The sequence below is a fragment of the Crinia signifera genome, chromosome 6, assembly GCF_055691185.1.
Source record: "Crinia signifera chromosome 6, ASM5569118v1, whole genome shotgun sequence".
In the NCBI taxonomy this organism is placed as follows: Eukaryota; Metazoa; Chordata; class Amphibia; order Anura; family Myobatrachidae; genus Crinia; species Crinia signifera.
In genome coordinates this window covers 125,033,490-125,057,597 of record NC_139222.1, presented here as the reverse complement: position 1 = coordinate 125,057,597, position 24,108 = coordinate 125,033,490, and the positions used below count along the sequence as shown (strand labels likewise).

The window sequence follows — 24,108 nt, the reverse complement described above, 5'->3', positions numbered from 1 at the left end:
AGCTCCTCATATTATACAACACTTAGGGCCTTATTCTGGTCGATGCGTAATTTTCCGAATTCTTTCGGATGGCGTTTTTTAGCCGTCTGCGCATGCGTGGGCAACACTATGCGCATGTGCCACGCAAGGTCTCCGTACTCGTTCTCACTAATACCGTACAGAAATGTGCACCGCATTCACTTGTGAAATATGGGCGTAATATGGGCGTCATTCGGAAGTACACAGGGGCAAAGTGGGCTAAACTGGGCGTAAACATGGGCGTACACGAGGGAGTGCACTAATTCTGGTAGGCGTGCATTCGGACAGCACACCGAATGCACACGAGCATAAAGGCAGGAAACATGCGGTCTTCATAAGCAAGTATTGCTTTGCGGACACCACTCGGTCATGTGCTAGGCATTCGGAACGCCCAATCAGTACGGGCGCACCTGAACCAATGTCAGCTGAACACAATACAATACACTCCTTTACTCATTACTCATTAATTACACTCTTGTCATTACTTCAATTGGAACCATTGCAGCTTAAATGGACCATTATAAAACACACAAATATATGCTCAAAGCACGGCTGCATTTTTTACACAGGTTCCCGTCCGTTCTGACGCGGTAAGACCGTGCAAACGCTGTAAGACCGTGCAGAATATGTGTGTGTCCACCGCACATGCAAGGTTTGGATGTCGTCCGTAAACACGCCCTGTTCTTCTAGTGTGAGTCCGTCCGTATGCGGAGGTCCGGTGGGCGTTTCTTCGGACAATGTCCGCACAGTGTGGCGTGCGGACCGCTCTGAAAGATTTCGGAAATGTACGCACCAACCAGAATAACCTCCTTAGTTTGGTTTATGCTTGTGGATCACTAGAACACACTGTATGCTATTCCCACTAGATGCTGGACCCATGTGGATATTTCATGTGCCACATAAAATCTATACATGTTAAGTTTATGCAGAAAGTAGGTTTGTGTGAGGCATATTGAGCCTGATTCTGATGTGGCTGAAGTTGTTATTGCTGCTGCTTACATGGAAGAGCTAGTATGGTAATGCAGCAGGAGTGTCACATTCATGCATTACTGATCCCAGGTGCATCCTAGGATGCTATATCAGATAATCCCCCCATGGGGTCACACAAGCCAGATGCCACAGCAACAAAAAATATCCATTCTCGGATAAAGAGAGTCTGTCCTTGTTCCTCCCCTGCAACGGTGGCAACGTACCTCCATTTTGATTAATGGAGGCCATTGCTGCTCCACTCTCTGACCCCAAATGCCATCAGACTGTCAATTACAGGATCTAGACACTTTGTGGTAAGCGCCGCTACTACAACTGGACCTGAATCAGGGACATTATTTGCTTTGATCATTATTATTTATTAATAACAGTTTCTTATATAGCGCACACATATTCTGCAGTGCTTTACAGAGTATAGTTGAACATTCACATCAGTCCCTGCCCCAGTGGAGCTTACAATCTATATTTCCTACCACATATACACGCACACACAGACATTCTAGGGTTAATTTTGTTTGGAAGCCAATTAGCCTACCAGTATATTTTTGGATTGTGGGAGGAAACCGGAGTACCCGGAGGAAACCCATGCAAGTATGGGGAGAATATACAAACTCCGCACAGTTAGAGCCATGGTGGGAATTGAACCCATGACCTCAGCGAAGTGAGGCAGTAATGCTAACCATTACACCATCCGTACTGTATGAACATTCACATCAGTCCCTGCCTCAGTGGAGCTTACAATCTATATTCCCTACCACATGTACACACAGACATTCTAGGGTCATTTTTAGTTGGGAGCCAATTGACCTACCAGTATATTTTTGGATTGTGGGAAGAAACTGGAGTACCCCACGCGAGTACGGGGAGAATATACAAACTCCGCAAAGTTAGGGCCATGGTGGGAATGGAACCCATGACCTCAATGCTGTCAGGCAGTAATGCTAACCATTACACCATCCGTACTGCCCCATTGATCCTCAAAATCCAGTGTATTGGTATTCCATAAGATTTATTTATTATTTATTTATTAACAGTTTCTTATATAGCGCATACATATTACGCAGCGCTTTACAGAGTATAGTTGAACAGTCACATCAGTCCCTGCCCCAGTGGAGCTTACAATCTATATTCCCTACCACATGTATACGTGCACACAGACATTCTAGGGTTCATTTTTTTTGTTTATTCCTTAAGATTAAGCATTATGTAAAGGGCAACAGGGACCTGTAATTATTGACGCTGCTAGTGGAGGTACATTTGTGTCTTCGGAAAATAGAAGAGATAAATATTTTGGATGTAGCAAATACGAAACCAAAGACAGATGACATTGCTGGTGTTGGTGCATATGTGTATGTACAGTGGAACTGGAAGCCCTGATTTGACCTTTAACCCCTTCCCGACATTTGACGTACATTTACGTCATGGTCGGGAAGCACTTCCCGACACATGGCGTAAATGTACGTCATGGATTTAAACTGTCACCGCGTCTATAGACGCGGTGACAGTTTCAACATGTCTGCTGTCCCTGACAGCAGACATGTCCGTGCATGCCCAGGGGGGGCTGCGATGCCGCCCCCCCGTCGGCGAACGCTGTGATTGGCTGTTCAGTGTGAACAGCCAATTACAGCGTTTTCCTGTGTCACCGGCGAATAACGTTCGCCGGTGACACGGGATCAGAGGTGATTGGTGCTGTAAAGTACAGCACCAATCACCGCGGGGTGTAAGGGTGACACTGGTGTCACCCCACCTCACCCCGCCCGCCCCCAAAGGCCGTGATTGGTTCGTCGGACCGACGGACCAATCACAGCCAAGGAGGGGGATTTAAACTAACGGTGACTGCACTGCAGACGCCATTCCGGTCTGGAATAGCGTGCAGTGCGGTCACCGTACCCCCCTGCCGCCATACTGACCAGAACCTTGCTCCATACTTGCTCCATACTTACCTGATCGCTGCTTCATCACTGCTTCCTGGATCCTGTTGCTACTTGTGCCTTCCTGTGAAATTGTGCTGCTGCAGTGTACTAGCTAGATAGAGAGAGAGATAGATAGAGAGATAGAGAGAGATAGAGAGAGATAGAGAGAGATAGAGAGAGATAGAGAGAGATAGAGAGAGAGATAGTGTCAGAGAGTGCTATATTTTGTGCTGCTGCAGTGTGATATAGTTATAGATAGAGAGAGAGAGATAGAGAGAGAGAGATAGATAGAGAGGCCTAGTGACAGAGTGCTATATTTTGTGCTGCTGCAGTGTGATAGTTATAGAGAGATAGAGAGAGATAGAGAGAGAGAGATAGAGAGAGAGATAGTGTCAGAGAGTGCTATATTTTGTGCTGCTGCAGTGTGATATAGTTATAGATAGAGAGAGATAGAGAGAGAGAGATAGATAGAGAGGCCTAGTGACAGAGTGCTATATTTTGTGCTGCTGCAGTGTGATAGTTATAGAGAGATAGAGAGAGATAGAGAGAGAGAGATAGAGAGAGATAGTGACAGATTGTGCTATATATTTTTGATATAACTGACTGCTGCCCCCTCCTTTTGTGCTGATCAGTATAAATTAACTGATCAGCAACTTTTTGGGGGCGCAGGTTTTTTTTTATATATAGATATACCTGTCAGTGCTGCTGCTGCAGTGTCATAGAGTGATAGATAGTGAGAGATAGAGAGATAGAGAGAGATAGTGACTGAGAGTGATAGAGAGTGCTAAATTTTGTGTCTGCTGCCCCCGCCTTTTGTGCTGATCACTATATCTGAGGTGATCAGCAACTTTTTTGGGGGTACAGAGGTTTTTTTTTTTTTATATATACCTGTCAGTTGCACCAAAGGTTGTGCACCTGCTGCACCTCACTGGTAATCAGTGTCGCATCACTGATCACCTTTTTTTTTTTTTGTGAGTGCTGTGGGGTCTTTTTTTAATTTTTTTTTTACACACACTGTGATTTTGTGGGTGTCCTGTGGCCGCTGTGCGCTGATCAGTGACGTACATCACTGATCATCTTTTTCGGCACAGGGTTGATCTATATTTTTTTTTTTTGATCAAATTCCTGTTGCCTTTGAGCGCTGTTCAGTGACAGACGTTACTGACCAACATCTGTGCTCAATTTTTGGCGCAGGACCTTTTTTTTTTTTTAACCCCTTAAATTTTTTATTTGTAACCCCTTCATTTTTTTTTTTTTTATTGGTATAAAGTATTTTTTTTTTTTCTGCACCACATACACACTACACACTACATACCCCCCGGATTGAAATAAAGTTTGTACCCCCCCCTACACTATACACGTGTTAAAACATTTCACTACCAGTAACACAAAAATAAAAATGGCATCCCAAATGTCCTCCCAAATGTCCTCCCAAATGTCCTCCCAGTCATCCAGGAGAATGTATTCAGCGGAGGAGGCATATGCCATGCTTGCTTCTGACTCTGACACAGCCAGTGATGCAAGCGGGGAATTTGAAGGATTCGCCTTAAGCTCCTCTTCCTCCTCTGGTGATGAGGGACCCCCTCAAAGACGCCCCCGTAGAGCAGCTGAGACCCCCCCCCCAACAATTGATCTCGTATGGACCCCACCACCAGACAATTTTGAGCCCCAGGTTCCTGAGTTTTTGGCCATGCCAGGAATCCAATTTGATTCCACAGGTCTCAGAGAAATTGACTTTTTCAAATTATTTTTCTCTGATGATTTTATAAATTTAATGGTGGACCAAACTAATTTATATGCCCAGCAGTTTATTGCTCAAAACCCCACGTCATCATTTGCTAGGTGGACCCCTGTAGATGCAGTAGAGATGATGACGTTTTGGGGTCTGGTGTTTCATATGGGCATAGTAAAAAAGCCAGAAATTAGGCAATATTGGAGTACAGATGTTCTGTACAGTACTCCATTTTACCGTATGGCCATGCCCCGGGCTCGATTTGAGACAATTCTTAAATTTATACATTACACCGATAATGCACAGTGCCCACCCAGAGATGATCCCACCTTTGACCGGCTATTCAAAGTCAGGCCGGTCATTGATCATTTCAGTGCCAAATTTGAAGAGGTGTACATCCCTGAAAAATTTATTTGTATCGACGAGTCCCTTATACATTTTAAAGGAAGGGTTAAATTCCGCCAGTACCTTCCCAGTAAGAGGGCAAGGTATGGCATAAAAATGTATAAACTGTGTGAAAGCACCTCAGGGTACACTCACAGGTTTAGGGTTTATGAAGGGAAGGATTCAAGAATTGAACCGCCAGAATCCCCCCCCTCCCTCGTAGGTGTTAGTGGGAAAATTGTCTAGGATTTAGTGCACCCCTTCCTGGATAAAGGTTATCACCTCTATGTGGATAACTTTTACACCAGCATCCCCCTGTTTAAGGCCCTTGGTTCAAGAGGTACAGCAGCTTGCGGTACTGTGCGCAAGAACCAAAGAGGCCTCCCAAAAACGCACATTGCCCAAGTAATGAGAAGGGGTGAAAGCAGGGGAATATGCAACGAAAATATGTTGTTGGTCAAATATAAGGACAAGAGGGATGTCCTTATACTGACAACAATTCACGGAGACAGTACCACCTCCGTCCCTGTACGAGGTACCAGTACCCACACCTCAAAACCTAATTGTATCCTGGATTACAATAGGTACATGGGCGGAGTGGATCTTTCAGATCAGGTACTGAAGCCGTACAGTGCCCTGCGGAAAACAAAAATCTGGTACAAGAAGGTGGCCGTGTATATCATCCAGATGGCACTGTATAACGCTTACGTGCTATTCCGTTCTACCGGCCAGAGGGGGACATTTATGCACTTTCAAGAGGAAGTCATAAAGGGCCTAATATTTGGGAACCAGCAGGCAGAGGGCCCCAGTACTTCTAGTACTGGCCCCCGTATTGTACCAGGGCAGCATTTTCCTGATGAAATCCCCTCCACTGGAAAAAAGGGCAGGACACAAAAAAGGTGCAAAGTTTGCTATAAAAAGGGAATAAGAAAGCAAACTATTTTCCAGTGTGACACTTGCCCCGACAAACCCGGCCTATGTATAAAGGAGTGTTTTAAAATATACCACACATCTATGGAATATTAGGTTCATAATTTCACCGTGCTTCGGGGGTCTTGCTAATGCCACATAGCACCCACCATTCATTCCACCAGAATCTGAGCCGCAAAATCCAAAAATCACTCCTTCCCTTCTGAGTCCTGCCATGCACCCAACTGGTATTTTTTGGTCACATGTGAGGCATTGCCGTACTCGGGAGAAATTGGGGCACAGATTTTGGGGTGCTTTGTCTCCTTCATTCCTTGTGAAAATGAAAAATTTTGAGCCAGAACTGCATTTTTGTGTAAAAAAATGTAATTTTTCATGTTCACTGCCCACTTGTATCAAAATTGGTGAAACCCCTGGGGGTTTGAAATGTACACTATACCCCTAGATGAATTCCCTGAGGGGTGTAGTTTGCAAAATGGGGTCACTTGTGGGGGGGTTCCACTGTATTGGTGCTTGGGGGGTCTTGCTAATGCGACATAGCACCCACCATCATTCCACCAGAATTTGTGCTGCAAAATCCAAATATCACTCCTTCCCTTCTGAGTCCTGCCACTTTTTGGTCACACATGAGGCATTGCCGTACTCGGGAGAAATTGGGGCACAGATTTTGGGGTGCTTTGTCTCCTTCATTCCTTCTGAAAATGAAAAATTTTGAGCCAGAACTGCATTTTTGTGTAAAAAAATGTAATTTTTCATTTTCACTGCCCACTTGTATCAAAATTGGTGAAACCCCTGGGGGTTTGAAATGTACACTATACCCCTAGATGAATTCCCTGAGGGGTGTAGTTTGCAAAATGGGGTGACTTGTGGGGGGGTACCACTGTATTGGTGCAACATAGCACCCACCATTCATTCCACCAGAATCTGTGCTGCAAAATCCAAAAATCACTCCTTCCCTTCTGAGTCCTGCCATGCACCCAACTGGTATTTTTTGGTCACATGTGAGGCATTGCCGTACTCGGGAGAAATTGGGGCACAGATTTTGGGGTGCTTTTTCTCCTTCATACCTTCTGAAAATGAAAAATTTTGAGCCAGAACTGCATTTTTGTGTAAAAAATGTAATTTTTCTTTTTCACTGCCCACTTGTATCAAAATTGGTGAAACCCCTGGGGGTTTGAAATGTACACTATACCCCTAGATGAATTCCCTGAGGGGTGTAGTTTGCAAAATGGGGTCACTTGTGGGGGGGTTCCACTGTATTGGTGCTTGGGGGGTCTTGCTAATGCGACATAGCACCCACCAAAATTCCACCAGAATCTGAGCTGCAAAATCCAAAAATCACTCCTTCCCTTTTGAGTCCTGCCATGCACCCAACTGGTATTTTTTGGTCACATGTGAGGCATTGCCGTACTCGGGAGAAATTGGGGCACAGATTTTGGGGTGCTTTGTCTCCTTCATTCCTTGTGAAAATGAAAAATTTTGAGCCAGAACTGCATTTTTGTGTAAAAAATGTAATTTTTCATGTTCACTGCCCACTTGTATCAAAATTGGTGAAACCCCTGGGGGTTTGAAATGTACACTATACCCCTAGATGAATTCCCTGAGGGGTGTAGTTTGCAAAATGGGGTCACTTGTGGGGGGGTTCCACTGTATTGGTGCTTGGGGGGTCTTGCTAATGCAACATAGCACCCACCAAAATTCCACCAGAATCTGAGCTGCAAAATCCAAAAATCACTCCTTCCCTTCTGAGTCCTGCCATGCACCCAACTGGTATTTTTTGGTCACATGTGAGGCATTGCCGTACTCGGTAGAAATTGGGGCACAGATTTTGGGGTGCTTTGTCTCCTTCATACCTTCTGAAAATTAAAAATTTTGAGCCAGAACTGCATTTTTGTGTAAAAAAATGTAATTTTTCATTTTCACTGCCCACTTGTATCAAAATTGGTGAAACCCCTGGGGGTTTGAAATGTACACTATACCCCTAGATGAATTCCCTGAGGGGTGTACTTTGCAAAATGGGGTGACTTGTGGGGGGGTTCCACTGTATTGGTGCAACATAGCACCCACCATTCATTCCACCAAAATCTGTGCTGCAAAATCCAAAAATCACTCCTTCCGTTCTGAGTCCTGCCATGCACCCAACTGGTATTTTTTGGTCACATGTGAGGCATTGCCGTACTCGGGAGAAATTGGGGCACAGATTTTGGGGTGCTTTTTCTCCTTCATACCTTCTGAAAATGAAAAATTTCGAGCCAGAACTGCATTTTTGTGTAAAAAAATGTAATTTTTCATTTTCACTGCCCACTTGTATCAAAATTGGTGAAACCCCTGGGGGTTTGAAATGTACACTATACCCCTAGATGAATTCCCTGAGGGGTGTAGTTTGCAAAATGGGGTGACTTGTGGGGGGGTTCCACTGTATTGGTGCTTGGGGGGTCTTGCTAATGCGACATAGCACCCACCAAAATTCCACCAGAATCTGAGCTGCAAAATCCAAAAATCACTCCTTCCGTTCTGAGTCCTGCCATGCACCCAACTGGTATTTTTTGGTCACATGTGAGGCATTGCCGTACTCGGGAGAAATTGGGGCACAGATTTTGGGGTGCTTTTTCTCCTTCATACCTTCTGGAAATGAAAAATTTCGAGCCAGAACTGCATTTTTGTGTAAAAAATGTAATTTTTCATTTTCACTGCCCACTTGTATCAAAATTGGTGAAACCCCTGGGGGTTTGAAATGTACACTATACCCCTAGATGAATTCCCTGAGGGGTGTAGTTTTCAAAATGGGGTGACTTGTGGGGGGGTTCCACTGTATTGGTGCTTGGGGGGTCTTGCTAATGCGACATAGCACCCACCAAAATTCCACCAGAATCTGAGCCGCAAAATCCAAAAATCACTCCTTCCGTTCTGAGTCCTGCCATGCACCCAACTGGTATTTTTTGGTCACATGTGAGGCATTTACGTACTCGGGAGAAATTGGGGCACATATTTTGGGGTGCTTTTTCTCCTTCATACCTTCTGAAAATGAAAAATTTTGAGCCAGAACTGCATTTTTGTGTAAAAAAATGTAATTTTTCATTTTCACTGCCCACTTGTATCAAAATTGGTGAAACCCCTGGGGGTTTGAAATGTACACTATACCCCTAGATGAATTCCCTGAGGGGTGTACTTTGCAAAATGGGGTGACTTGTGGGGGGGTTCCACTGTATTGGTGCAACATAGCACCCACCATTCATTCCACCAGAATCTGTGCTGCAAAATCCAAAAATCACTCCTTCCCTTCTGAGTCCTGCCATGCACCCAACTGGTATTTTTTGGTCACATGTGAGGCATTGCCGTACTCGGGAGAAATTGGGGCACAGATTTTGGGGTGCTTTTTCTCCTTCATACCTTCTGAAAATGAAAAATTTTGAGCCAGAACTGCATTTTTGTGTAAAAAATGTAATTTTTCTTTTTCACTGCCCACTTGTATCAAAATTGGTGAAACCCCTGGGGGTTTGAAATGTACACTATACCCCTAGATGAATTCCCTGAGGGGTGTAGTTTGCAAAATGGGGTCACTTGTGGGGGGGTTCCACTGTATTGGTGCTTGGGGGGTCTTGCTAATGCGACATAGCACCCACCAAAATTCCACCAGAATCTGAGCTGCAAAATCCAAAAATCACTCCTTCCCTTTTGAGTCCTGCCATGCACCCAACTGGTATTTTTTGGTCACATGTGAGGCATTGCCGTACTCGGGAGAAATTGGGGCACAGATTTTGGGGTGCTTTGTCTCCTTCATTCCTTGTGAAAATGAAAAATTTTGAGCCAGAACTGCATTTTTGTGTAAAAAATGTAATTTTTCATGTTCACTGCCCACTTGTATCAAAATTGGTGAAACCCCTGGGGGTTTGAAATGTACACTATACCCCTAGATGAATTCCCTGAGGGGTGTAGTTTGCAAAATGGGGTCACTTGTGGGGGGGTTCCACTGTATTGGTGCTTGGGGGGTCTTGCTAATGCAACATAGCACCCACCAAAATTCCACCAGAATCTGAGCTGCAAAATCCAAAAATCACTCCTTCCCTTCTGAGTCCTGCCATGCACCCAACTGGTATTTTTTGGTCACATGTGAGGCATTGCCGTACTCGGGAGAAATTGGGGCACAGATTTTGGGGTGCTTTGTCTCCTTCATACCTTCTGAAAATTAAAAATTTTGAGCCAGAACTGCATTTTTGTGTAAAAAAATGTAATTTTTCATTTTCACTGCCCACTTGTATCAAAATTGGTGAAACCCCTGGGGGTTTGAAATGTACACTATACCCCTAGATGAATTCCCTGAGGGGTGTACTTTGCAAAATGGGGTGACTTGTGGGGGGGTTCCACTGTATTGGTGCAACATAGCACCCACCATTCATTCCACCAAAATCTGTGCTGCAAAATCCAAAAATCACTCCTTCCGTTCTGAGTCCTGCCATGCACCCAACTGGTATTTTTTGGTCACATGTGAGGCATTGCCGTACTCGGGAGAAATTGGGGCACAGATTTTGGGGTGCTTTTTCTCCTTCATACCTTCTGAAAATGAAAAATTTCGAGCCAGAACTGCATTTTTGTGTAAAAAAATGTAATTTTTCATTTTCACTGCCCACTTGTATCAAAATTGGTGAAACCCCTGGGGGTTTGAAATGTACACTATACCCCTAGATGAATTCCCTGAGGGGTGTAGTTTGCAAAATGGGGTGACTTGTGGGGGGGTTCCACTGTATTGGTGCTTGGGGGGTCTTGCTAATGCGACATAGCACCCACCAAAATTCCACCAGAATCTGAGCTGCAAAATCCAAAAATCACTCCTTCCGTTCTGAGTCCTGCCATGCACCCAACTGGTATTTTTTGGTCACATGTGAGGCATTGCCGTACTCGGGAGAAATTGGGGCACAGATTTTGGGGTGCTTTTTCTCCTTCATACCTTCTGGAAATGAAAAATTTCGAGCCAGAACTGCATTTTTGTGTAAAAAATGTAATTTTTCATTTTCACTGCCCACTTGTATCAAAATTGGTGAAACCCCTGGGGGTTTGAAATGTACACTATACCCCTAGATGAATTCCCTGAGGGGTGTAGTTTTCAAAATGGGGTGACTTGTGGGGGGGTTCCACTGTATTGGTGCTTGGGGGGTCTTGCTAATGCGACATAGCACCCACCAAAATTCCACCAGAATCTGAGCCGCAAAATCCAAAAATCACTCCTTCCGTTCTGAGTCCTGCCATGCACCCAACTGGTATTTTTTGGTCACATGTGAGGCATTTCCGTACTCGGGAGAAATTGGGGCACATATTTTGGGGTGCTTTTTCTCCTTCATACCTTCTGAAAATGAAAAATTTTGAGCCAGAACTGCATTTTTGTGTAAAAAAATGTAATTTTTCATTTTCACTGCCCACTTGTATCAAAATTGGTGAAACCCCTGGGGGTTTGAAATGTACACTATACCCCTAGATGAATTCCCTGAGGGGTGTACTTTGCAAAATGGGGTGACTTGTGGGGGGGTTCCACTGTATTGGTGCAACATAGCACCCACCATTCATTCCACCAGAATCTGTGCTGCAAAATCCAAAAATCACTCCTTCCCTTCTGAGTCCTGCCATGCACCCAACTGGTATTTTTTGGTCACATGTGAGGCATTGCCGTACTCGGGAGAAATTGGGGCACAGATTTTGGGGTGCTTTTTCTCCTTCATACCTTCTGAAAATGAAAAATTTTGAGCCAGAACTGCATTTTTGTGTAAAAAAATGTAATTTTTCATTTCCACTGCCCACTTGTATCAAAATTGGTGAAACCCCTGGGGGTTTGAAATGTACACTATACCCCTAGATGAATTCCCTGAGGGGTGTAGTTTGCAAAATGGGGTGACTTGTGGGGGGGTTCCACTGTATTGGTGCTTGGGGGGTCTTGCTAATGCGACATAGCACCCACCAAAATTCCACCAGAATCTGAGCTGCAAAATCCAAAAATCACTCCTTCCCTTCTGAGTCCTGCCATGCACCCAACTGGTATTTTTTGGTCACATGTGAGGCATTGCCGTACTCGGGAGAAATTGGGGCACAGATTTTGGGGTGCTTTGTCTCCTTCATACCTTCTGAAAATGACAAATTTGGAGCCAGAACTGCATTTTTGTGTAAAAAAAATAATTTTTCATTTTCACTGCCCAGTTGTACCACAATTGGTGAAACCCCTGGGGGTTTGAAATGTACACTATACCCCTAGATGAATTCCCTGAGGGGTGTAGTTTGCAAAATGGGGTCACTTGTGGGGGGGTTCCTAACTTTTAGCATCTTATGGTGCCTTGAAACCTACATGGTGCCTAAAAAATAATCTCATAAAAAGGAGGCTCCAAAATCAAGTAGGTGCTCCTTCTATTATGAAGCCTGTGGTTTGGTCACCGTGCACACTAGGGCCACATATAGGATATTTATGAAAACAAAAGAATTGGGGGAATCAATTTTTAGTCACATTTCTCTAGTAAAATGTACTGTGTTCCTTATAAAAATGTATTAAAATTGCAAATCTGCAAAAAAAAAGAAATTTTGAAATTTCACCTACACTTTGTTTTAATTCCTGTGAAACACCTAAAGGGTTAACAAACTTCCAAAATGCTGTTTTGAATACTGTGAGGGGTGCAGTTTTTGAAATGGCATCATTTATGGGGGTGTCTCACATACAAGTCCCTCAAAGTCACATCAGAACTGAACTGGTCCCTAAAAAAATCAGTGTTTGAAATTTTCTTGAAAATTTGAGAATTTGCTATTCATATTGTAAGCCTCCTAGTGTCCCAAAAAATTAAAAGGAAGTTGAAATAATGATGTCAACATAAAGTAGACATATGGTCTATGTTAGTTATTCACTATTTTGAGTGGTAAGATTATTTGTCTCACAAGCAGAAAATTTAACATTTTGCAAATCGCTAAATTTTCCATTTTTTCACGATATTTTGGTATTTTTCACAAAAAAACACAGACTGTATCGACCCAAATTTACCACTAATTTGAAGTACAATGTGTCACGAAAAAACAATCTCAAAACCACTGGGATAAGTAAAAGCAAAAAAAAGTTATCCCCACTTAAGTGAGACATGTCAGATTTGAAAAAAAGGGCTCTGTCAGGAACGCAAAAACTGGCTCTGTCAGGAAGGGGTTAAGCTTACCTTTCAAAAAAAAGAAAAAAAAAGAAAAAAGAAATTCAAAATTAAAAAACAGCTGCCACTGGGAAAATGCTTTTACTTTTTTCTCTCCAATAAATCACTTTGGGGTTTATTTATAAATCTGATGCTTATGATTGTGTTTATGCCTAATATGCCTAATATGGAAATGTTCATTCTTATTACTCGTGATGGCTTGCTGGTAAAAGCAATGCCCTTTTACAACCTGATGCTTTGTAAATAAACATTTTAGAATGTCAGGGGTATATTTACTATGTGTGAGTTTTTAGAAGTAAGAGATATTGCCAATAGCAACCACTCAGCTTCTATTTTTTTTCCTCTAGAAGGTGCTAGATACATCATAAGCAGGATCTGATCGGTTGCTAGGGTAAACATCTCTCACTTCAAAAAAACCTCACATTTTAGTAAATTTACCCCCTAGAGCAGGCATGTCCAACGTTGGCCCTCCAGATGTTGTGAAACTACACATCCCAGCATGCTTTGCAATAGTTTTAGTATTCTTTAATAGAAAAACTGTGGCAAAGCATGTTGGGATGTGTAGTTTCACAACATCTGGAGGGCCAACGTTGGACATGCCTGCCCTAGAGAATCAAAAAGAAGGATTAACATAAAAGCATTCTAGGGATGACTATAACCCTGTGGTTGTCTATTCCCCACCATCTAAATGGTAGATGTTTTGGGCACAGTAAAGACTATGAGGCCTATTTATTAAGACCTCATAGACCATAAAAAATGGGGTCAGTCTTCTTAAAACAATGGTTATTGTGTATTGTCATTATTTTTTCATTGGGGGTATATAACAAAAGGGCTTTACATTTGCAAAAGCAGTCTGCACACTGAATTAGCTCACTATGGGAACTATTTTAAAGTCTGATTTAAAAAGCTTTCAGACTTGGCAGCAATAAGTTGTGCAATCTGTCGCAGATTGTGCTGAAGTATACTATATATTATTATATGAACATTAATAGAAGAAATATAATTGCCTGTTCTTTGAATGTGGGAGAGACTCTTAAATTTATGAAGCTCTTCCAAGACAATAGACAAACCTCCCACATCATGTCCATGTCTGCAGTGATGGCACAATTAGCTGTGATTCATATTACGGTGGTTCTACCTGCCACTGCAATATGCAGCAAGGGCAGGGCCAAGATGAAGCGATTGATTGCTCCACTCCCAATGCAGTTATACCTGGGATCCCCGCCTCCAGCAAGACCCACAAAGCAGCTAACTAAGAGTAACAAGTATTAAATGCTTGTACAGTACTATGAAATGGATTTCAGATAGGTCAAATCAGTCAGGGAATGGGTTGATATACTCATTAGGTCAACAATACCAATTACGACATTCATATTGGCAACACCTCAAGGTGTACAGTTATGATTTCGACAATGTAAATATATATATAAACATAGGTAAACAATGTCGACTTGTGTGAAAGTTGACATTCAGGTTAGGCTGTGTGATGGCTGTGTGATGGGAGTGCTAAGTTTAGGCAATAGGAGGAGGATAGGGTTAGGCTGTGAGAGAGGGGTTAGTTTTAGACACTAGAGCAGCGGTTCCCAACCCGTGGTACGCGTACCACGGGGGGTACGCGCTGATCTCCCAGGGGGTACGCGACGCCGATGGTGGTAATGGCGGCGGCGTGACCCGTCACATACGCCGGGTCACGCCGCCGCGGCTGGAAGAACCCCATGGTCATGCGCAGACGCGCTGTGAGGAGACCGCCGCGCCTGTATTTCATTCTCCGCAGCGGGAAGGACCCCCGGAGCATGCGCACTCGCGCTGGAAGGAGACCGCCGCGCCTGGACTAAAGACGCCGCGCCTGGAAGGACCCCCGGAGCAGCGCAGACTTGGAGAAGGACACCGCCCTGCCGCCGCGCCTGGAAGGAAGGACGCCATCGCCATCGCTGGATGTGAGGATTTATGCCAGGTGAGTATTCATCTTTAATCATGGCAGGGGGGGTGTCGGGTAGGGGTGCCTTCTCCCTCCCTTATTGACTATGCTGGACGTGAATTAAAAATAACCAGATATAAACTGTGGGGGCATACTTGTTACTGGCACTGTGGGGCATTGTTGGCACTGTGAGGCATTGTTGGCACTGTGGGGCATACTTATTGCTGGCACTGTGGGGCATTGCTGGCACTGTGGGGCATACTTGTTAGTGGCACTGTGGGGCGTTACTGGCACTGTGGGGCATTGCTGGCACTGTGGGGCATTGCTGGCACTGTGAGGCATTGTTGGCACTGGGGCATACTTGTTACTGGCACTGTGGGGCATTGCTGGCACTGTGGGGCATTGCTGGCACTGTGGGGCATACTTGTTGCTGGCACTGTGGGGCGTTGCTGGCACTGTGGGCGTTGCTGGCACTGTGGGGCGTTGCTGGCACTGTGGGGCATTGCTGGCACTGTGGGGCATACTTGTTGCTGGCACTGTGGGGCATTGCTGGCACTGTGGGGCATACTTGTTACTGGCACTGTGGGGCAATGCTGGCACTGTGGGGCATACTTGTTGCTGGCACTATGGGGGTATACTTGTTGCTGGCACTGTAGGGGCATTGTTGGCACTGTGGGCACATACCCAGTACCATGGGGTCATACCTGGCACCGTGGTGGCATTCCCGTTTCTGGCACTGTGCGGGCATACCTGGCACCATTGGAGCATATGTGTATCTGGCACTTTTGGGGGCATATGTGTATCTGGCACTATTGGAAGGCTAACGTGATCCGTTGGAATGTCTGTTGCTTCAGTAATAGAGATTTGACAGTGTTCTGTTATTTTATATGCCCTCCGCAGAATGGGCTGAGCTTATATTGTGGCCAAGTGGTTGCACTTTTTTTTTCCCGTCATTGCCAGTATGACTTGCCCCTGTTAAGCCACACCCCTTTTTAGGCCACGCCCCCTGAAAATTTCACGAGGGGGTACTCCTAAATGAAAAGCCTAATCAAGGGGTACGGGAGACAAAAAAGGTTGGGAACCACTGCACTAGAGGAAAGGTGAGGGTTGAGGATTGTGATCAGGTTTAGGGATAGGGGAAGTTTATATCTATTCAAATCTTAGTACTTAGACTCCAATGTTTCATAGGCAAACAGGCGTGCGGGGGGTGTCCAGTTGCCTGGAATGAGTGTCTGGCGTTAGTTATTGTTCTGAAATGAGTGACAGGAGCTATTCAAATGACTTGGATGTAAACCTGCGACTAGATAATTTCTACTCACACCCTTCTGAGATGCAAGCAGAAATCCGCCTAAACTAGTGCCACAATGCAATTTTCAGGTAACGTATGTGCTAACAGCATTGTGTCTTCATTTAGAAAATGCTGTTTACCATGACGGAACCCGTGGCATTAGGAAATGAATTTTCCCAGATATGATGCGGACAATTGAATAGCTCTGGGCACTCACTTTTGGTGCTATTCGACATCACATTCAATTGTATTCCACCCAAAGTTACTATTGATCCCTATTATTAAATCCAGCTGTGTTCCAAGGCTCAACTTTGATCTTAATTAAGTGTAAATTTAGTTTTGAATAATTCTAAATATTGTAAAAGATAGCAATACAAGTATGCTCTTGTATGAAGTGTTGTAGTAATACATAGTTTAAAATTTGAGATGATTGTTAATGTGAATGGTTGCAAAGAAAATATACTGTACAAAACAGTCTTGCATCTATGTTTAATATTGGTCATGGCACTCTTCTCTGCATGAGTCTTACCACCACAGCCCATTCATCTTCTACTGTTTTCATACTGTAGAGATATTTGTGCAGTGCTGGCTCCCACAGAGAGAGGAAATATACGGTATCACACTAACATGCTGGAAAATTGTCAGGATTGCACATTGACATACAGTTTAAATCAGACTGTTAAAATCTGCCCTTTATGTGGGGATTCTAATGTCAATAAACAAGCACACGTTAGAATATGCTCTTTATAGTATGTTACTGGTCCCCAGTAACAATTCCCAGTATTAAGATTTACAGGATGAGAAGACCCAGAGGGCTACAGTACTTCAAGGGATTGGAGGTTTACATGTTGACATGCATCTAATCGAATTACATCTTGCAATAATAGTAATTAATGAAAAGGCTTTATGTAATAGTGTCTGAGTTCGCCAGAGGTTCGGGACGCCGGACGAACTTGGACATTTTTTTTTAAAAGAAGCAATCATTTAAAATCATGGGGTGAAATGTAATAGGGCGAGAGAATCAGAAAGTGAGAGATTTGGTTAGAAATCTCCAGTTTTTTAAAAGCGGCAATCATTTATACACAATCAAACTGGTTTTGCCGTGTAAATGATTGCCCCAGCCCGTAGCCTAACCCTAACCCCTAAGTGCCTAACCTAACCCTACCTGCCTGTAGCCTAATCCTAACCTTCCTACCCCCCCAACAGCCTATACCTAAGTCTCTCCACTAGTGCCTAAACCTAAATTCCCTTCCTCAGCCACACATTAGCACTGCCAGTACCTACCATACAGAATCCCAGCAGTTGGTATTACAGCACCGGCATCATAAGTGATCCTGCTCACTGGGATTTTAGCTGCATCCCACAGTGACATGCAGCTTCATGGACATCCCAGAAAAACTAGGCTTACATTAGAAGAAATACTACTGTACATACTATATAGATTCTAATATGAATAATTCCTATAGGAATGTCATTGATGTGTATTAAAAATAAAAGATTTCCTGTGAAATAACTCACATTAGCAAGATTGCACAACATAAATCAATGTCGATAGGTGACAAATTCCTCTGGTTGACACTGCAGAGGCAAAAAACCAATGGATGAGACCAATACATCATTGGTTATAAAATGCACTACTACTAAGCTATGAACACACATTATTTCATATGCAACTGCAATAAAACTCCATGAAAGGGGCAGTTGATTATTTACTTATACTGTACATACTGTATTACAAAAATAAATGGTAACCCAATGGAAATACTGTAAGCAAAGAATATATAAAAAAGGCAAAAAAGAAAAAATAACAATAACTAACTCAGCAGTTTGTTTATTGAGACAAGTCAGTGACTAGGAATGTGGGGAATACAGAAGTGCACAGTCAGTAACTTTCTTATAAAACACATCTCTACTCCATACAAATATAATATTTTAGAAATAGAGACTGTCATTGTACATTACCAGTTTCCATGAATACTTTACTGGTCCCACTGAAACATGGAGCAATACAGGCCCCATCATATCATTTCACATATTAATGTATAAAGAGGGATGAATCAGGGCTGTGATTCAGTCCAGTGAGCCAACATCTCTGTGATAGATGTGCAAAATATTCCCTAAAAATGCCAGCGTCGCTCATGTTTGTTATATAAATTCAAATAAAAATGTTGTGTAAAAAAAGATTATATTTCCTTCATAAGGCAAAAATTACAGATCATTATGATGAAATAAAAATGTTTGCTTGGCAATTTTCACAGAGTTATGCTGTGTACACACGGTCCGATTTACTTTCCGATGTTGACGATATAGTCAACATCGGATCGGCATCGGATCGGAATCGGATGCAGATCGCAAGGGTTTTAACCCTTGCGATCCCGATGCGCGTTCACGTATCGGAAGCCAGAAAGTCTTGGCTGCCTTGTCTATATAGTGCAGATCTGCACTATATAGTCAAGATAGGATGCAAATCGGATGTGCCTTAAGATCCTATCCACGATCCTATCTGATCGGATCATGGATAGGATCTTAAGGCACATCTTCCGTGTGTACACACCATTAGATTTGAGTGTTATTTTGGGTACTTATGTAATATCTGGACTCCCTGTTTTCATATGAGACCATGTCCGCTCGCCACGCTTCGGGCACGGTGGCTCGCTCCGCTCGCCACACTATATAAAATCAACTCCATGCGTAGTTGGATAGTAGGGGTATGAAAAAATGGGGTGCATTTAACATGGGAGTCCAGATAATACATAAGTACCTTATTTTGTTTCTGTGCAGGATAAATACTGGCTGGTTTGAAGTACACCCCCCACCCAAATCTAACTCTATCTGGCTCTGCTACATCAGCCCCACCTGCAGTGCACATGGTTTTGTCCATTAGAGAGTGATTTTGCCTTTCCAAGCGAATCAGAATAACCTCCAATAACTGCACCAAATAAGAAAAACGTTAATTTCATTGTGCAGTTTGTCAATATATAATAACAGGAATATTATCTGGTACAAATCTTTAAAACCTGGCACTTTCCCTAGAAATTATGGACAGTAGCCAACTATGGCATGATATAGAACTTGTCAATACTGTATAACTGGAGTGCATAAAAGTGTAAAAGCTTCTTTGTATGTTAACTACACCACAGCTTTAGGTATAAATCACATTTCTTTAATATCATTTCCAGCACCTTGTTGCTAACAAAAACATTATTGTCACAGACCATTAAACACTGCGAATAAGTTACCTGTCAGAACGTAAGCTCTGCAGGCATGCGGAGCGGTAAACTGTTACTCTGTGTTTGCCTCGCTGTATCTCACTGAGAAATAACTATATTTTATAAGTCACACCTCACCAGCCATGCATTTCCCTACAAACCTGTCTTCCTGTCTGCAGCGCACAATGCATTCCTGTACTACTAGAATGCACGCTAATATAAGTACTGTGAATTTTAATGTGTTATAATCTCAAAGCCAGGAACACTGTGGAGTAAGAACAACGGGAGTTATGTAGCTTATTTTACATGGCATAATGGTGAAAAATGTTACATGACACTTAAAAGCTGTGTCTGTTCTTGCCATCAAAACAAAGATCCAATTCTTTCAAATGAAGACATTGGCCACAAAGGTATGCTAACGTCTGCTTGTAATGAATAAGAGTTTGCTGTCTGTGAACTTAGTTTAAGAATAAAGTCCTAAAACGCCAGTAACATTATATTCCAACATTCTAAAGGAACATTATTCCATATAAAAAAAAAGTAAAAATGGAGTTAATGCATTGTAAAATGGGGACTAGAGACTATGAATGCTACTAGGGAGATAGGACTACCATCTCTTGACCTACCCTGGCATGCCATATTTATATGAACACCTACTGTACTACACCAAGCCCAAACTCAGTCTGCTCCTATGGCCGGCAGCGGCTCAGCCTGCTCAGTCCATGACCACCTTTCCAAACCCAGCCTCCAGTGGCCACCATTAGCACATGCAAAATGTCTGCTATGCCCCTACATACTATAATACTTTAATGCTATGCCCCTACATACTATAATGCCCCCAAACGCAGCCTGCTCTGTCCATCACCTGCCTCAAAGCCTAAGGCATGACTTTCCCTCAACCACCACCGTATTGTGGAGACAACAAACCCAGAAATGTACAAAAAACTGGTCTAATATTTTTCGGATCCAGCATTTAAGATACTTGAGGCAACACGGATACAGCACTGTACATAGTGGCACCTAATGAACCTAACTCAACTCACATAATATATTTGTATGACTAATTGACATAAATTTGAATCCCACCTTAAAATATCCCACTGTTTCAGTTTTACAGTAATACTGAGTAAATTTAAGGAGAAATACCTGATGATCTACGTGGATTTCAGCCATGCTTTTAATTATTGTATACAAACATTTTATTGTCTACACTGTATATGGTTCTGTGTGGCTCCGTGTGGCTCCATGAGGCTCAGACACTATGAAACTTGATAAAGGCTTTCACTCTAGAATTCTTCAAAAACAGACTCTAGACTTTGCTGTTTATTCAAGCACTTCCATAATTGATCCTGTAATATATCTATGCTCTCTGTACTTTCTGAAAAGCTTTTCATGTTCTTCACTGTTTCTGTACTGTATTATGTTAATTCTGTTGAGTCCTTTTGGAGAAAGTGCACTATATAAATAAAATCATTTTTATTATGTATCTTGGGTACTATGATGCCAATATTCACCCACCCTGGTGAATCCTATAGATGTAAAATTGTGAATATGGAGCGTAATTTAGTATAGAAGGTAGTATCTTTATTTTTACTGGCCCAGGTAGTGGTTCCTAATATATGATTATTGGCATTTCTATAAAAACAATATTGTTATCAATAAGGATCCATACTTCCTGTTTTGTGTTCCACTATAGAACTAAAACAGGAAGTTGTACTATTTGACCTTCACCAATGCATTTCCTCCCTTGCTGGGGACAATATAATATGCAGAGAGAACTAGAAACAAAGATACATTCCACTGCGGAACTCACTGGAAGTGCCTGAAATTACACTGGCTTTATAGTAAAGTGTGTTTTTTTTTTTGCAGTGAACAAGTTGTCTTTATTTTAATTCACAGAAGAATTAGCCCCTGTAAGCATCCAAAGAGCCCACAGCTGCTGAGTAGAGCCTGGTGGCAGTTTATAATGCATATCCGGTTTTGCATTCCACGGGTAGAAAGCAAACAGGAAGTAGCCATAGTTGGATTTTTGCTCTTTCTGTATGCCTCCAGTAAGACACAATGGGGCAGATGTATTAAGCCTGGTGAAGAGATAAACTGGAGATAAAGTGGAAGGAGATAACGCACCAGCCAATCAGATCCCAACTGTCATATTTCAAACACAGCTGATTGGCTGGTGCGTTAACTCTTCCAATTTATCTCCACTTTATCTCCAGTTTATCTCTTCTCCAGGCTTAATACAGCTGCCCCACTGTTTTCTCAGAAAAGAGAGACATATTATCCCTACTTTATTTCTGTAGTGGTATAGTTCATTTCAAGTAAATAAAACATTTTTTCTCTGATGACATAATTTCCGGTGGGAGTGCATGTGTGGGAGGTTAAGGTAGATATTATAGACCCATTGGCACACACTGATGGGTTTGTACCTTTTCATTCAATCATCACAATTACCTGTGAACTGCTGCTATGAGTTAATTAACTCACTAATCCCTTTACACTGAAAGTCTGCTGAGTGCTTATATAACTTTTATTCTCTCTCTTTGATTCTCTCTCTCTCTATATATTTATATACTGTATATTCATACATATATGTATATACATACATGTCATACTGTATATACATATATATAAAAAGTTTTATGGTACTTATGTAGTATCTGGGCTGCCGATTTTTTGATTGTATGCCTTAAGTTAAGGCATACAATCAGATGCGATGCGATATCGCATCGCATCGCATACGACCATATCGCATGCGATGCGATGCGATGACCCGATTTTTCCATAGGATTCAATGTTAAAATGGACTGAGTCCATTTTAACATGGAATTCAATGGGAAAAAGGGGTCCTTTTCATACCCCTACTATCCAAGTGGGCATGGAGTTGGATATAAACCTGTGGCGAGCGTAGCGAGCCACCGAGCCCGAAGCGTGGCGAGCGAAGCGAGCCCCGCGAGGGGACCGTATTCTGTGTCCCCTCGCGCGGCTCGCTACGCTCGCCACGCTTCAGGCTCGGTGGCTCGCTACGCTCGCCACAGGTTTATATCCAACTCCATGCCCACTTGGATAGTAAGGGTATGAAAAGGACCCCTTTTTCCCATTGAATTCCATGTTAAAATGGACTCAGTCCATTTTAACATTGAATCCTATGGAAAAATCGGGTCCATCGCATCGCATCGCATGCGATATGGTCGGGTGCGATGCGATGCGATGGACCCAATTTCAAAATCGGCAGCCCAGTTACTACATAAGTACCAGTTTTATTTTTCTTTCAAATATTATTGATAAAAATTTTATAACTTGACTTATACAATCTTTTTTTAGTTATGTAATTTAAAAATAAGCCTAATGGGCGGTTCGATCTTGCATTCGATTAGATTTCGATTCAATTTGTACTATATAATCTTGCATGGGAAGACTGTTTTTCTTTTCGATTCCCACTATACTTGAACGTGCATCGGGATCAAATCTGCATTGAATGTGGAAAAATCATTAAATGCCCATTCAATTTTGATTTGATTTTGCTTCTATAAGCAAAATCGAATAGAAAAATAGTGGAAATCTCACCGGGTGTACCCACCATTAGGCTGATATTCATTTAGGGCAGGAAAATCACCAGTGCGAGAAATGGACTGTTTTTGCATTTTTTCCAATTTGCTGTTAGGTTTGTTTGGGCTGTCCAATTTGGATGCCCAAAATACCCCCATTTTCAACCAAGAACACACGGTTTCAGTGAAATGGGATGTGAAGCCAATAACTACTATTGGGTCTGGAGACATTTTTTCTCGTGGTTGGTATCTTGTTTTAAGACAGTTGTAACAGTCAATGTAGATATACCAAGGTTCCCAATGTTTCTGTTCGTTAGTGTTTCTATTTATATTGCTATATCTCATGTTTGTAACTGGATGCATCATACAGAATTCAGAGTAAAGATATATTGAATAGTTGTTTGTCAGCATAGGTACAGTGCAGTACACAAGATGTGTGTTCTTGTTAGGTATTTCTGTGTCATGGTAGACCAGTACACAGATACATTTTCAGATGGTGAAGTGCACTAAAGGTCTCCATATTCAACTTGTCCCCATTTGCTTTTGTGTAGAAGTTCATGGGGGGGGGGGGGGGGGGAAGCTCTGGTTCCTGGAATCCTGCCAGTCAGGAGCAAGGGCCTTGGGCAGCATCTCATGCACACGATCCTTGTTACAGCCCTGCATTGACATGATCATTGGATGTTCAAGAAACATTATGAAGTTTTCTGTGATGGTTAAAGTTAAGTTTAAGATGCCAGTTTAGTAAAAATAGATATATACCCAAATATGCACATATTTTTATTACACCCACCTACAGTATAAGTGCTACGGCCGTTCCTCTGCCCTACACATGTTCATTGATACTCCCTCGAATGATAACCTCTTCACACTCATTCCTCCAAGATTTCTCCCATGCTGCTCCTCACCCATTAAGTGTACTCCTGCACCCTATCAGACTATCCACCCTGTATAACTTCATTTTTTTCATTAGCACATATCAGTGCACTGCATCATGGGATTCTGTCCTCGTGCCCACTTCTGC

General features: G+C 42.7%; 1 protein-coding gene across 4 annotated transcripts in view; it reads right to left on the bottom strand.

The window, feature by feature from the left end:
* MATN4 (matrilin 4) overlaps nucleotides 1–24,108 on the bottom strand; it is a 76,372-nt gene that overhangs the window by 42,527 nt on the left and 9,737 nt on the right. The window lies entirely within an intron of this gene.